Source organism: Corvus cornix, chromosome 6, assembly GCF_000738735.6.
Source record: "Corvus cornix cornix isolate S_Up_H32 chromosome 6, ASM73873v5, whole genome shotgun sequence".
Lineage (NCBI taxonomy): Eukaryota > Metazoa > Chordata > Aves > Passeriformes > Corvidae > Corvus > Corvus cornix.
In genome coordinates this window covers 30,393,929-30,400,107 of record NC_046336.1, presented here as the reverse complement: position 1 = coordinate 30,400,107, position 6,179 = coordinate 30,393,929, and positions in this window count along the sequence as shown.

Here is a 6,179-nt window from a genome sequence, read left to right as displayed (position 1 = left end):
CGGGCGCGCCTCGCGAGACTACGGGGCCGCGTCGCCGGGGCAACGGGCGCCGCGCGCGCCTCCCGCCCTGAGGGCAGAGCGCGGGTGGGGGGGGGAATCAGGAATAGAGAGGGATTTGTTCACCCTTCCCATAAGGGTGTGCCAGTCAACGAGGGTGAAGAAAAATAAATAAAGAAAAACGTCACCTTCCTTGCTTCTTGGAGAAGTTAAGACCTAAAGTGGTGAAGGGAAAAAGAAAAAAAAGGAAATCTTAGAATCGTAGGATATGCCCAGCTGGAAGGGACCCATCAGGATCATCGAGGCCAGCTCCTGGCCCTGCGCAGGACGCCCCAAGAGTCACACCATGTGCTCAAGAGTGATGTCCAAACACTCCTTGAGCTCTGTCAGGCTTGGGGCCGTGACCACTTCCCTGGGGAGCCTGTTCAGTGCCCGACCTCCCTCTGGGGAAGAACCTTTTCTTGGCATCCAGCCTAAACATCCCCTAACTCAGCTTCATGCCATTTTCTCGAGCCCTGTGAGTGGTCACGAGAGTGAAGAGATGAGTGCCTGCCGCTCTGCTTCCCCTCATAAGGATGTTGCAGACCGCAGTGAGGGCTCCCCTCAGTCTCCTCCAGGCTAAACAAACCAAGTGACCTCAGCCACTCCTTGGAGATTGCTGCTTAGGATCTTGATTTTGAAGTATTTTGGTATTAACGATTGTTCTGTAGGGTGGTTAGTCTTACAGAGAGATTTCTAATCCAAGTTTGCAGCCACGTATGCACGTTTGTCTCGACTTTGTACGGCTTTTGACGATCTCCTATAACATCACTGTATAGGAAGTGATAAAGCGTGATCTAGATAAATGGACCCAGAGATGGACTGAAAACTGGCTGAGCTGCCAGGCTCAGAGGGCTGTGATCAGTGGCAGAGTTCCACTGGTGTCCAGTGATGAGTGGCATACCCCAAGATATGATTCTTGGTCCAGTATTATTTAATGCCCTCATTATCAGTATTATTTAATGCCTTTCTATGCCCTGCTGCCTGCTGGGGCTTGCTGAGGTGAAGAATGGGGTGTCCATGGGGAAAAGTGCCCCCAGCATGGCTCATAGAGGTTTTTAGTGCAACACCAGTTAAATAAGTGCCTTTTATAATGCAGCACAGAGAGGATGTAAAGAAATCATGCATGAAAATATGAATGTCTGGTCAAAACCTTGCCTAGGAATAAGTGACGTGGCTCTCAAAGAGTAAGAAATGGTTATGTTTGAGTTTGCATCATATTCTGTGCAGTGTCAAGTCAGCATCCCCAGGTCTTTAATAAAAGTCAGGAGGATATAATTCAAAATAACGGATGTAAGCCAATGTAAGGCTGAAACTGGCAAGTAAAATTTGTGTATAGTTGTACGTAGACACCAGAAGCCAGCTGCTATACTGTCAGTCTGAGGCCTCTAAAACTCTGCACTCAGCCACTGCCACACAGAAGCTTTAAAACCAGCACTGGGTGAGTTTAATTGAAATGCTTTAAAAAGAGAACTATCTTCCTCACCTCTCAGCTATATTCTTGCTATTTTTCTCTGCGTTCAAGTTACTGTGATAGCTTTTTCTTCCAGATGATGCTCATTGATGGGAATAGAGAAAATGTGAGGTAATGAAAAAGGCTCTGCTACTGAACCCTTCTATCCCATGGGAGCTCAAAAAACACTTTAAAAGCTCTAGGTAGAGCCTTAAGGGACAGACACCGAGGGCTGTGATGAGGGGAGAGTGGGATTCCTGTGGGGAAAAGTTCCCCCAGTGGAGTCACGAAGCAGTAAAAGTACCAGGGCTCCTCATGGCTTTTCATCGCAGGAATAGCAGTATATGGAAACAGGTGACAATGGCAATGGTACTAAAATTGCCATATCACCATGTATGTGCTAACAGCACAATAGTGTCAATTCTCCCACGTAACAAATGATAGAATAAGAGGGAATGGCCACAAATTGCACCCAGGGAGGTTTAGATTTGATATTAGGAAAAATTTATTCACTGAAAGGGCTGTCAGGCATTTGGTACAGGCTGCTCAAGGCAGTGATGGAATAGCAGTCCTTGGAAGTATTCAGAAAACCTGCAGATGTGGTGCTTAGGGTTTAGTGGTGGACCTGGCAGTGTTAGGTCAATGATTCTGTGATTAATTATTCAAAATACACTCTCTTGAGAGAGACCATCAAAACAGGGCACTGAACAGGACACTGAGCTGTTACACCACTGAACATAGTGAGCGTCGTGGTCCACACAACTTTTGTGTTTTGTGAAGACCAGAGGAGAAAAGTGCTATAGAGGGATTGTGTGTAACTTTGTCAGATGGAACAAAAGGTGGCACGAGTTCATAGGAGCATGGCAATATTAGTCTGAAAGGGGAAAGAAGGCGAGAAAAAAGGGGAGAGGGAAAAGAAGGTAGGGCTGAAGTTGAGATATCCAGAAAATAAGAAGTGAAAAAGCTAATTAGCAGCAAGTAAAGAAAGCTCAGAGTTTCCTTTGTGCCCTTTATAGCTGCGATCCTCAGGCATGAGTGGCGTCTGTGGGTCTCTGAGGGAGCCCACATGGCCTGATATGCCATAGCTCTCAGCTATCCCGGTGCTGTAGGGACTAGCTCTGCAACATGGGAGTGCTGGGGGGAGTTTTCCTTCTAACATATGTGGTTAGACGAGATAGTCTCTTCTGGCAAGGAGCTTCCCAAAGACACCTTGCTAGCTCCCATTTTCATTTGCAAGAATTTATCTATCACTTTGTTTCATTATATATCAGCAAGTCAGATCCCATGTAGTCCAGATGGTTTTGAACTAGAGCCCATTGATTGAATAGTAGATAGGTGAAGTTGTCCTGTATCAGTTGTTAAAGGCACAGGTCGGCCTGGGTGAAGGAGAAAGGATACTTGGCACTTCACTGTCAGCACTAACACTCAGACTTGAGACGATAAAATTGAATTGTTTTATTGTACTGAACCATTATGTTTCCCTTCTTTTTAGTTCATGGACACACACTCATGAAAGAGTAATATTTAGCTGTTATCTGTAGGAGTATAGCACCCATTTTGGCCATCCCACTTGGTCACTGTACCTCTTCACAGTGACAAGCCCTTCTCTAATCCTCAGCCATGTGCAGCCTGGCCTTTTCCTCTCTTTTCCGGTACAAAGGAAGAAGTTTGCCAAAGGTCTTTACATTCGAACACAAAGCTTGGTTGCTCAGTTGTTAATGACATTATACTGAGTTAATGTGTCACAATTTACTGATTTTCTTGCATCTAAACATCAGATCTTACACACTTAGCTGGCTGATTATCCTTTTCCATACTGCATTAATTCAGAGGCAGATGTTGATGATCTTGCTAAATATTATGTAGGATGAGATTTTAGATGCACTGGCAGTTAAATTACATACTGTCAAGCTGTTATTTCTAGCCACTTTACTAACTTTTCTTTTTTCTTCTTTGGTGATGGAACTGGAGATTTTAATTTATTTATTTATTCAAACTGTATTCCTGATCTGTTTGTGTATAATTTTTAATTTTGCATAAAATATTTGACTTGTGACAGGTAATTGCGTAGCTGGTTTTTGCTGTGTGCTTATCAGTTATCCATAAGTCACACCAATTTGCTAAAATAGATCATTAGGTCAAACACTTCTGTAGAAATCAAACAAACAAGTTCTGAGAAATCTTTTCCATTACTCCTGTTGCTGGCTGAGGAAAGGCAATTTAATTTATTGGGTTTTAAGAGACAGTCAGTGTTCATTTCAAGACACATTATCTTCAGTGGAAAAAGGAGTAACATGCTGGGCCAATCTACTACTTGTAGAATGGAACCTAAAGGATTGAGGGATATTGTATCAACAGAATAAAGGTTTTAGGGGCTGTGTTGTTGTGTCAAGCCAGTGTGTGGATAGGTAGTACTTCTTGTCTTTGGCAAAATGAAAATACCATTGTGCCCCGGTCCTTCAAGAAGCATCATGTTGCAAAGCCCCGAAGTGGCTGCAGAAAGCAAGTAAAACCTGTAACCTTATCTCTATCTTTGTAAAATTAGCTTTAATGTGATATAGGGATGTTATTGCTACTTCAAAAAATCTAAATTTATATGGAAGTTTTTCTTTACTCAGAGAATAGTCTTGGGGCATTTTGTGGATTTTTGTCCCAAATACCAAGATTCTGGAGTGCTGGATGTCACATATTCATTTCAGATGGCGTGCCAACCTCCTCTGCACAGGACTGAAAATGGCTACTGTTTTCTGCCAGAGTCTATGGAGTTGATCCAAGAGATAAAAAGTTGCCCTCCAGAGAAAACAGAACCATAGTAAATACTCTACTACATTATCTGCAAACTTATCAATGAACTAAGACTGATTATTTCTTTACATTACCACCCTTTCTGTGTTTTGCATGTTTTGCTCCTCCCAAGGGACTGCATGGGAATAGCATGTTGACTGTATAAGTATAAATTAAATGTTTGTCTAAAAGAAGAGCTATTAAAATGTAATTCTGGGCAGGATGTGCCTGTCAGCAGGAAGCTTCCTAAAATACCCTGCGTTTTAAGGGTGGAATTTTAGAGTAGGAGGGAAGTGTAGAATTGCTATTTACCTGTCTGATGCTGCTTTTGACACACATGATGAGCCAGCTTCATTTGACTGTCACTTCCTTAGGAGGCAGAATTCCTCGGCCCACACTTTGCTTAGCATTGACTACTTCTTTATTTACTCTTTGTGCCTTTGCATTTTATCTGGACTGTGCATTTTCAGTGAAGCTCCAGTTAAAGACAGGCTTCTCAGTCATGGCATTGTAGGAGGGCCCACAGAGCCTCCCACACAGTGCCTTCCTCAAAGAGACATGGGGATGTCTGTTTCTTTGAAGAAGGACTTTTGAAACAAAAGGGATTCCCCTATTCCTCTGACAATTTTTTTTCCCACCACACGTATACAGAGCCATCAAACTGATGGGCCTCCTTCCATTTGTCAGATTTTTCAGAATGACCAGATTTTAGGATTTCCCCCTGGATGTGCTGTGTCTCTTTGGGTTGCCTCTGGGGAATGCCTGAGAGGAGCTGTGGGCAAGGCATTTGGGTGAAGGAGGGCTTTGACAACCGGGGCTGAAGAAACCTCATTCAGAGGACTGGGGGGTTCAGGACAGTGAAATCTTGGAGAAGGTGCAAACTGAACGAAAAGCTTTTCCAGTCACCTTTACCCCTTTTGTGTCTATTTGGATTTTGCCTTCTCAAGGTCCTCTGTGGCCTTTTCCTTTATAATTACATGTGGTCAGCAATCAGAACCAAAAGAGTGAGTCGTTAAAATGGGCAGAAAACTTACAATTTACAGTGCCTTGGCATGAGAATTTTTTCTCTGAAAGAACTTGAGCACAGCTTAGAAATCAGCAACCACAGTTTGGCACTTAGCTACCAGAGCAACTGACAGAATTTGAAATCAGTCAGATTTGCAGGGAAGAAAGAACTGGTGAGTTAAAATACAAGAACACAACCAAGACCATGTCTGAATAAATTTCCAGTCGTCTGTACACAGACCATTTATTGAGAAAGATAAGAAAAACTAAATTTTCATAATCCTGATTACATGCAGAGGATTGACCCAGATGCATGATTTTAGCTGTATTTATTATATTTAAACACAATGTATGCCTTCACATGTGTTTACTGAAAAGAGGAACCACAACCATTTAAATTAAATGCATTTTTAAATACTGCTGTTTAAAAAAGAAACTATTGGATTCCTGCATACTAAGAAGTAATGTATATGGCTGTGGTGCTCCAGAATTAATTAGGTCTCTTATTTTAGTTTTAGAATCAAGAAGATATTTTCTCATTGCTTGCAGAATAAAATAGCTAAATCCTCTGCTTAGATCTGAAAGTAGTTTTGCCCACAGCAATCAAACTAATATTTTCTTTATAGCTCATTCTCTCTGTAAGCTTTATGCTGATTTCATTAGACTTTAGATCAGGTTCCAAGTAACTAATTATATTTATAGTGTGATTTCTTTGCTCAGAACAACTAATTTAGGTAAAGGAGTTGGTGGGAATGGTGAAAGGCTAAGTAGTATTCCTTTGCAATACTTTGTCCAGGTGCAAGATACCAGGAAAACTGTTTGTCTTTGTGTTCATAAGTCCTCAGTATTAAGTTGAGCAGCAACCTTCCTGTTTTCAGTATTTTGTGAGAGCATAGTGATG